Consider the following 8325-nt stretch of genomic DNA (forward strand, 5'->3'; position numbering starts at 1 on the left):
GTCATCTAGTCCAACCCCCTGCTCAGGCAGGAAACCCTATATACCATTTCAGACAAATAGCTCTCAAAAACTTCCATTTTTGGAGAAGGAAAGGAAGGAAGGAAGGAAAAAAAATAAAGAGACTCGGAAGGGACCTTGGAGGTCATCTAGTCCAACCCCCTGCTCAGGCAGGAAACCCTACTCCATTTCGGACAAATGGCTCTCTCCAGTCTCTTCTTAAAAACCTCCAGTGTTGGAGCCTTCACGCTGGAAGTTTTTGAGAAGAGAGCGGACAACCAATTTGTCTGAAATGGTTCAAGGTTTCCTGCCTGAGCAGGGGGTTGGACTAGATGACCTCCATGGTCCCAACTTTATTATTATTACCATCATCATCTTGTTAATGGCGGAGATGGCCAAAGAGGGACCAGATACACGGGTGGGGGGGAGGGAGAGGTGGCATTAATGAGCTTCGTCTTCGTTAAATAGTTAATCGCCTCTCCGACCGGCAGGGTCTCGCTTGGATTGAAATCCTTAAATGTGGGAATTCAGATCTTTTAGGGAGATAAAACTTAAAAGAGCCCGTCGTTTTTCAGAGTTTGTACCCTTGAGGATAGCCCTTGAGTTGCGCCCACCGCTGGGAGCAGAATTTCCCCTCGCTAAGGCGTGCAGGATTTTACGACCATTTCTGCCATGGTGGTTAAGCGAATCCTGCCAACGTTAAGCAGATCCGGGTTCTCCTATTGACTTATGCCTGACGGAGGCCGGTTAGGATCGCAAGTGGCCAGCGCCTGATCCCCCCGGGATAGCGCAGCCATCATAAATGCGTGCCGGTGCCAAGCTCCCAAATTTTGATGACGTGACCTTGGGGCTGTTGGGACGGTCGTAACTTTGAGGACCGGTCGTAAGTCACATTTTCCCGGTGCCGTTGTAACTGCAAACAAGTCTCCAAACAAAACAAAACAGTTTTTGTTCCAAGTCGGGAACTAATATTCAGTTGGGCCCCCGCTGCGCCTAGCGGAAGCATTTGCAAAATACGCGCTGTATTTTCACAGTTTTAAAAAAACTGCCCGGCTTTAGTTAACAACCTAAAATTGCAATAAGTTCCCTTCAAAATCCTTTCTTCGCATGGCGCCGCGCTGGAGCAAGCCTGCTCAAATTGAAGCCGGGCTGGTGGGAATCGATGGCAGGTTCCCATTGGACAAACAGACATTCGATAATGGCAGGTTTACTTCTCGTTTTAACCAGTTTGCAACCGTTAAAAACTGCTCTCCTTAAGAGAGAGGTGACACACACACACACCTTTTTTTTTTTTGCCTGCTTGGTTGCTGCACTGTGCAGTTTTTCTAACCCCGTTTCTCTCGCTTCCTTCTGTGATACATCAGTCTCCAAAAAATAAAATGGGCACAGAAACTTGGAGAGCGAAATAAAAACCCGTGTTTCCCCCCCCCACACACACACCTTTTGTCGTTGACCTAACTGTTCTGTGTGCGAGGCTCAGGTTTACGCAAAAAAGATTCCTGCCTTGCAGCCGCAAACATCCCTTGCCTGCAATCGGCGGCCACTTATTTTTTCCCGCGGGTTTCGTGGCAGGCCTTCTCCCCAACCACGTTGTTGCTGAAGAAGCGGCCCTCAGCTGCCCCGTAGAACAATAATAGATGAAGCTTCTTCAAACATAATCGTAATAGTAAAGTTGGAAGGGACCTTGGAGGTCATCTAGTCCAACCCCCTGCCCAGGCAGGAAACCCTAGATCATTTCGGAGAAATGGCTGTCCAGTCTCTTCTTTAAAAAAAACTTCCAGTGTTGGAGCATTCACCGCTTCTGGAGGCAGGTGGTTCCACTGGTTAATTGTTCTGACTGTCAGGAAGTTTCTCCTTAGTTCTAGGTTGCTCCTCTCCTTGACTAGTTTCCATCCGTTGCTTCTTGTCCTGCCTTCGGGGGCTTTGGAGAATAGCTTGACTCCCTCTTCTTTGGGGCAGACCCTGAGATACTGGAAGGCCGAGTCTGTTTTTGACATCTCAGGATTAAATTATATACGGACTGTCGGGGTTCCGACAGAGGAAACTCTTCAAAAGAATTTCGAGGCATTCTTGACCTTTGACACGTTACTATATTTTTATATATTAGAGGCAGGTTACAGAACAACAGAAGAACAGAGCCGGAAAGGGGCCTTGGAGGTCTTCTAGTCCAACCCCCCAGCTCAAGCAAGAGAACCTATACCATTTCAGACAAGTGACAGTCCAGTCTCTTCTTAAAAGCCTCCAGGGATGGAGGGCCCACGATTTCTGGAGGCAAGGAGTTCCACTGGTTAATTGTTCTCACTGTCAGGAAGTTTCTCCTTAGTTCCAGGTTGCTTCTCTCCTTGACTAGTTTCCATCCGTTGCTTCTTGTCCTGCCTTCTTCAAGTGCTTTGGAGAAGAGCTTGACTCCCTCTTCTTTGGGGCAGCCCCTGAGATACTGGAAGGCTGCTATCGTGTCACCCCCTCATCCTTCTCTTCAAGCAGGTGTCTGGTCCAAAAAAAATATATTAGTCTTCTGCAGAAGTATTACATCTTTTGCAAAGAAAGATTAGGTGTGGAAGAGAAACACACCCAGCTTGATTTTTTTTGAAATGGGCCGTTCCAGATCTGACTCCCGCGGAAGTCCTTTTACTGTGCTGGCTCAATTTTTAATCTGCTTTTCAGCTTGTCTTCTGGTTCTCTAGCAATCCGAGGAAAGAGGAGAAGAAAAAAAAAGAAAAGAAAGAAAGAAAGAAAGAAAAGGAAAAAGGAAAGACGGAGGGAGGGAGGAAGGAAGGAAAAGAAAGACAAAGGGAGAGGAAGGAAAAAGAAGGGAGAGGAAAGGCAAGAAGGAAAGAGAAGAGGGAGGAAGGAAAGAAAGAAAAGAAGGAAGGAAAAAGGGGGGAAAAGAAAAGAAAAGAGCATTTGGGACTCCAATCTCTTCCAAGTCAGCTTTCTCTTTCAAACCTTCTTGTTGGTGGGTCCCCGAAACGCCCAACATCTAACCAGCATTTTCTATTTCTATTTCTATTTATTCAATTTGTATACCGCCCTTCTCCCGAAGGACTCAGGGCGGTTAACAGGGCATATATAAATAACAATACAAAAATTAAAAAAAAAATTAAACAAATGCCCAATTAAAAATTACAATAACAATAAAAACAGTAAAAAAACCCATTAAATAACCCTAATGAACCCCATCAGGCCAGGCCAGCTAGTTCAAAGAAGTGGGTCTTCAGACCGCGCCGGAAGGAGCGAAGGTCCGATGCCATCCGGAGCTCAACCGGCAGCTGGTTCCATAACGCCGGAGCGCCCACAGAGAAGGCCCTCCCCCTGGGGGCCACCAGTCGACATTCCCTGAAATAGATTTTTCCTTTCAAATCTCCGGCCGATTAGTTGGCTCCTGGCTCCATATTTCCCCCCCCCCCCCAGTTGCCTTGCAGAAATTTCTCCTCTCCCTCTCTATATTGTCTATGGAGAGTCTCAAGTCATCCCGGGCCACGGTGATTCCCAAAGATGCTTTTTTCACCAGGCAACTTGGACTGCCTTGGTGGGTTTTTTTTCCCTTTTTTTCTTTGAAGACATTTCGCTTCTCATCCCGAGCAGCTTCTTCCGCTCTCCTTCGGCTGCTCAGGTTGAGAAGCCAAAATGTCTTTCGAGAAGAAGAAGAAGAAGAAGAAGAAGAAGAAGAAGAAGAAGAAGAAGAAGAAAGAAGAAGAAGAAGAAGAAGAAGAAGAAGAAGAAGAAGAAGAAGAAGAAGAAGAAGAAGAAGAAGAAGAAGAAGAAGAAGAAGAAGAAACACCCCACAAACGAAGCAGAAAGCCCGGTTGCCTCCTGAAAAAGCATCTTGGGGACCCTCACCCTCTATTGCATCTGCTCTCCCATTTTGTCCCCCACCCCACCCCGTGCTTAGTTTTGCACGCTCTCCGTCCCTCTCCGTCCCTTTCTCTCCAGTCCCGCCTTGCAAAGGGTTGACCATCTCCAACGGCACCGATCCCGCTTTAGCGCCCGCGAGGCCGTAAGGTTACTGCATCTCTCCTGCCCCCCCCTCCCTTGCCAGTCCAGCCTACCTTACCCCCCCACCCAACCTCCCACCCCGGGACCTAATCTGATTAGCTATTAAGGGACTGTTGAACGTGGATTATGGGTTTAAAAGAACTCATTCCCCTCCTCCATAAACACCAGCCGGGAAGCTTGTAAGCACCCAGATCTTCTGCTTCACTTTCTCTTCTCGGGGCCAAGGAAGACCAGCTCTTGGGCCCACCCCTACCCCCCCCCCACTGGCCCACGCCCTGGACCCCCAAAAGAAGAGCCGGGAGAAGGAGGAAGCTCGTACATGCTCAGAAAAACTCACTTTCTCCAAGCCAATCTCCCCTTAACGGGGGATGAAGGCCACAGGGCTGATTTTATTTTATTTTTGTCCGTTGGTTGGTTTGTTTTTCCTTGGATTTTTCACCCCATTCTTTCCTTACCGTGATTCTCTTGGATTTTAGCAAGTGGATTTTTTATTTATTTATATATATATATATACACACATATATATTTCGGTTTGTTTTTTTGGTTTTTTGGGGGGTTTTTTTGGACTCATTCAGACACGGTAAGAGAGTTTGGCATGCGTAGCATAAAAAGCTTGTTAGTTTGGCTCCGGATTAGCATCCGGGTGGATCTGAGACGTAGGAATGGTGGCTTATGCAAGCAAAAAGGGGTTGGGGGTGGGGTGGGGTGGGGTGAACTGGGACTACTCTTAGTTTCTTGAGTAATCTGGGCAAACCGAGGTTAAGGATGGGCAGCGAATGTCTTTATTGGATATTCTCGTAACGTTTGGTCTCTTTTTCCCCCTTCTTTTAAATGCGTGCATCTGGCACACGTTTGTTGCTGCAAAACAATTGATTCCGTGTGTGTCTGTTGGAAAATTGAGTGGGTGGGTGGGATGGTGGAAGCAGAAGGAAAAGAGATTGAGAGATGGGACCTTTTCAAAAGGGAGGATGTTGGCGGGGCTGAGGGCCTGTTAGTAAACCAGGAATGTTGGCAATAAGGGAAGGCAGGGGAAAAAAAATAATAACCTGTTCATACGAGGAGGACGAGGAAGAAGAATAATGGTGATGGTGAGGGACCGCCTCCTCTGAGGTTGCTTTGATGTTTGATGTTGCTCTTCAAAGCCCAGAGGCAAAATAATTGAGGTTCTTTGGTGTATATCCCTTCTCTGCAAGGAGCTTTTGGGATAAAAACGGTTACCCTTCAAACTGGATAGCAAAGTTCTCTAACAAGAAGCAATGGATGGAAAGTCATCAAGGAGAGAAGCAGCCTGGAATTAAGGAGAAATTTCCTGACCTTGAAGACAATTAACCAGTGGAACAACTTGCCACCAGAAGTTGTGAATGCTCCAATACTGGAAGTTTTTAAGAAGAGACTGGACAGCCATTTGTCTGAAATGGTATAGGATCTCCTGCCTGAGCAGCAGGGAATTAGACTAGATGACCTCCAAGGTCCCTTCCAACTCCTCCTCCTCCTCCTCCTCCTCATTATTATTATTATTATCATCATCATCATCAATTATGGGAGGATAGAAGAGGATATTTGTAGTGCAGGGTTGAATTGTGAGGTCTTTAGGGCTCTCCGAGTTTGGTGGTCTTGCAGACGTTTCATGACCCAACGAGGGAACATCATCAGTGCTAGAAGGGAGTGGCATTTGCAGAGAGGAGGAGGAGGAGAAGGAGGACTGTGGGCTCCTTGATGCTCTCTGAGCTTGGTTGTTTTCTTGCAGATGTTTTAAGACCCAACTAAGGACCTTTATCAGTGCTAGAAGGGAGGGGGGCTTGTGGAGAAGAGGAGGAGGAGGAGGAAGGGAGGGAGGGAGGGAGGAGGTCTTTGGTGATCCTTGATGCTCTCTGAGCTTGGTGATCTTCTTGCAGACGTTTCATGACCCAACTAGGGAACATCACCAGTGCTGGAAGGGAGGAGGAGGAGGAGGAGGAGGAGGAGGAGGAGGAGGAGGAGGACAACAACAACTGTGGGGTCCTTGGTGCTCTGTGAGCTTGGTGATCTTCTTGCAGACGTTTCATGACCCAACTAGGGAACATCACCAGTGCTATATCGATGGCCACCATGTGATGACGTCATCTACTTTGGTCACGAAACGTCTGCCAGAAAACAGTTGAGCGCCAAGAACCCCACAATTATGGCAGGCAACACCCCGAACATCTAGAATGAGGCGTTCAGTTGAAAAAAACAACAAACCAACCCAAACCCTAAGTTGTGTTGACCTAACAGGAGCTAGCAAATAGTTCTTTTTCAAGTAGGGCCCAAGATGGCACTTTGGGAAACTTTGGTATACATTCTTGTTGGTCTGCAATTTCTCCGTTCCGTTTCATTTTTTGCAACTCCTACCAAACCTTCCTTCCTTCAGCTCTCCTCTCCCTCTCTTTCCCCTCTCCAGCCTTGTTCCCACTTGACTTAGCGGCTGTGAGTAAAGCCGTTGTGCGTGAACTTAAAGACGGTGACCCCAGACTTTCAGGTCTTGCGTTAGTCTCCTGCTTCACCCATCTACTTTTTCTTCCGCAGAGGTTAATCCTAACCCTTGGCCTGTTTGCACATCAGGTTACATCATGCTTTTTAATCTTAGGTGGTGGGATTAACCCAATGGCATCGCACTACACACAAGCAAACTGCCTTCCCCTTTGGCAAACTACGGGAACCAGAAAGCTTCTATTTTACTTTTTTTTTTTTAAATGAGACACACCGGTTCCTGGGAGCAATTGGCACCTTCTCCGCTGCCCGTTGGGGGAAATGATATTTAGAGGTCCCCAAAGAGAGAAAAGCTTCTATGCAAAATATCTCAAGAGACCTGCTGTTGTTGTTAGCTGCGAAGTCGTGTCCGACCCATCGCGACACCATGGACAACGTTCCTCCAGGCCTTCCTGTCCTCTACCATCTTCTGGAGTCAGTTTAAGCTCACGCCTACTGCTTCAGTGACTCCATCCAGCCACCTCATTCTCTGTCGTCCCCTTCTTCTCTTGCCCTCAATCTTTCCCAGCATTAGGCTCTTCTCCAGTGAGTCCTTCCTTCTCATTAGGTGGCCAAAGGATTTGAGTTTTAGCTTCAGGATCTGGCCTTCTAAAGAGCAGTCAGGGTGGATCTCCTCTAGGACTGACCGGTTTGATCGCCTTGCAGTCCAAGGGACTCGCCGGAGTCTTCTCCAGCACCAGAGTTCAAAGGCTTCAAGTCTTTGGCGTTCAGCCTTTCTTACGGTCCAACTTTCACTGCCATACATTGCAACTGGGAAGACCATCGCCTTGACTATACGCACTTTTGTTGACAGGGTGATGTCTCTGCTTTTTAGTGTGCTGTCTAGATTTGCCATGGCTTTCTTCCCCAGGAGCAAGCGTCTTTTAATTTCTTGGCTACAGTCCCCATCTGCGGTGATCTTGGCGCCCAGGAAAATAAAATCTGTCACTACCTCCATTTCTTCCCCATCTATTGGCCAGGAATTGAGAGGGCCAGATGCCATGATCTTTGTTTTCTTAATGTTCAGTTTCAAGCCAACTTTTGCACTCTCCTTCTTTTCACCTTCTTCACCTCAAGAGACCTGCTGTTAGTTGTGGTTTTTATTAAAGGTGACAAGGGCCTGAATTCTTAGGAAATCAGCGAAACGGGGACGCTATTTTATTTCCTGCTTTTCAAAGAACCTGTCTTTGGAAAGCAGCGGATTGATCAGGAAGCAATGATCTGAGCAGCTGATTTATCAGGAGACAATGATCTTACAATGCACCCTGTGCCGTCGTAATTCCTATTAACCTTAGGATGTCCATGTAGTTTTCCCGGCAAAAGTGTAGAAATTATTGGCTGGGATGTCAATAATTGTTGACATTATTTGACAATAATTTGGGGATTTTCTTTGACTGTCCAATTTAGATCCCCGTGATTCTCTGGTGGGCTTCCATGCCTGTCGATAAATAATAATAATAATAATAATAATAATAATAATAATAATAATAATAATAATAATAATAATAATAATAATAATAATAATAATAATAATAGCAGCTTCCTCCTTTTGCTGTGCATTCAGGATGGACAGCGATTAATATTTATATGTTACTTATATGTAAGGGTGTAGGTCTATACCAGGGGTAGGCAACCTCGGCTCTTTTACGACTCATGGACTTCAACTCCCAGAATTCCTGAGCTGACTCAGGAATTCTGGGAGTTGAAGTCCATGAGTCGTAAAAGAGCCGAGGTTGCCTACCCCTGGTATAGACCTGTGATGTGTATAGTATGTTTTTAAATGTGTGTTATGCATGTGTACACTTGAGAGCAAGCAACCCAATTTCATTTTTAATGTGTGCCGTT

Source organism: Vipera berus (assembly GCF_964194415.1).
Source record: "Vipera berus genome assembly, chromosome: Z".
Taxonomy (NCBI): domain Eukaryota; kingdom Metazoa; phylum Chordata; class Lepidosauria; order Squamata; family Viperidae; genus Vipera; species Vipera berus.